Source organism: Dipodomys ordii, unplaced genomic scaffold, assembly GCF_000151885.1.
Source record: "Dipodomys ordii isolate 6190 unplaced genomic scaffold, Dord_2.0 Scaffold329, whole genome shotgun sequence".
In the NCBI taxonomy this organism is placed as follows: domain Eukaryota; kingdom Metazoa; phylum Chordata; class Mammalia; order Rodentia; family Heteromyidae; genus Dipodomys; species Dipodomys ordii.
The window spans coordinates 72332-74289 of record NW_012267545.1 but is presented as its reverse complement, the minus strand read 5'-3'; positions in this window follow the sequence as shown (position 1 = coordinate 74289).

Below are 1958 nucleotides of genomic sequence, written 5' to 3'. Positions count from 1 at the left end.
GACCCATTAGGGCATTACCGTCAAATGTTTGGAAAAACCAAATCTAACCATGGTCATAGGGCCCCATATTCAAATTTGATAAAAAGGGAGTTTAATAAAGTAATTTTAGTTACTAGGTTTCTACATGTGAAGACTAAAGACAGGTACCCAGTAAGACGCTGATTGGTAGAGTTTGCGTCATTCCTTCAGAATGATTTGACCTCAATTCTGATTTTTAAGCCCTTCCGTTTAACATTCACCTCAGCTTCAAACTAGCCAGGCTTCATTTAGGGTTTCCAGGAATGGAGGAAAATGTTCTAGAATATTCAGACTAGGATGAGTTAAAGGTTCATGGGCCTCCCCTATTTGAAGGAGTAGTAGTATTCCACCCATATCTTCTCAGACACCTCTGTCATTTCAATATGACTTTAATAAAAGATTTCAATATACATCACCATGTTCCCTTATCCTGAAAATCAGTGCAAAACCAACCCATGAAAACTTCCAACTAAATTTCAAAGTTCTTTGTCCACATCGCTACCCGTTTCTCTTAACTTTCTCTGGCCTCTCAAAAAATGTTTCCTCATGTGGTTGTATGCTTTAATTTTCTTCTGTGGAAAGAGTTTAAGCTTTTATCTTAGCTTATATATAGAAAAATTCAGTCCAGGCTGTTTAGTTAGCTAAGTGTCCAGAGATGCCTATATACCAATAAAGAAGCAACTATGCTTATTCAAGGGACTCCCAAGTCCATTGGGAACTAACATCAGCCCTACATATGAACCAGTACACGAAGTCCTGGATAGGAAGAAACCAGCTCAAATCACTTAACTATTTAGCTATGGATATCAAAGGAGAATTCTAGGTGGTATGGTCAACATTTGTCCATCTGAGCTATGTATCTGCTCACTAATAGCTCAGTTGTTCAGCCTGGGCCATAGAATCAAGTTAGCATTCTGCCTTCGGGAGAAATGTCCTATTTATAGGTGCCTAAAGAGCAATAGTGAAGTTGCCTTGTTCCCAGGCATGCTGGGACACTTGCTCCTCCTTTCTGGCTGACCTCATGAATGACAAACTCATGACGTCATTCTTCCATCCACCCAACCCAATCCCGGGAGTAGTAACATTCATAAAGGCCCCTGTGGGAATCAGGTTAAAACATTTTCATATAAATGCTACTTTCAAGTGAGCTCGGGCCAAAGAAATCAGCAACAGCCAAATCTTTTCCTGGGAATTCTACTTACAGGATTTCCATGCTGGGCTATGACTCTCAGTTCACATAAAATGACCAAGCCATAAAGAACTTAAGTACAAACCTACATACATAGAATTTACAAGCTGAGTATCTGGAGAAGTTAAACTGTTTAAGACTGACTCAGGACATCTGACCTGAAGATTTTCAGGCCTTAATTGATATGGGAGTAGGGCATGGAGAGCCACAACTCATAGAAAGGAATAAGCCACCAATAGATAACATGGAGGGCTAAACAAAGCTGCGCAATGAAGGATGTGGCTGAAGCCTAGAGAGACGTAGGCACAGGAGCTACCTGATACCTTGTGGTATCTTAGCCTGGTAATGGAGTCTATCTGCTACCCAACAGCAAGCATAAGCTTTCTCGAGCAGACCCCAGACCTGTGAAAGTATTCTACCCCCAATCACCCTTGCTCATTCTGAGAGCCATTCCATTCCCAAGACAGCATTGCAGCCAGACATCGCCTTTTTTAAATGGGTTTAGTTATCCCAGTCCTAGTGTGATAGGCATATTGATTTCATCTTGTTGCTGTCAAGTGCATGCACATCCCCAGCACCACCTAAAAACATTCTTCTGTGCTGTAAGTCTAATAGATGATGGCATGGGTTTGCCAGTAAAGCTAGTCTTGCATCAAAATACACACTTCATAGATTTGCCTTCATTTTCAACCCCATTTCCATCTGGGAGAGGCTAAAAATGAACCATAGCAGGGTCTTATGCACCACAACC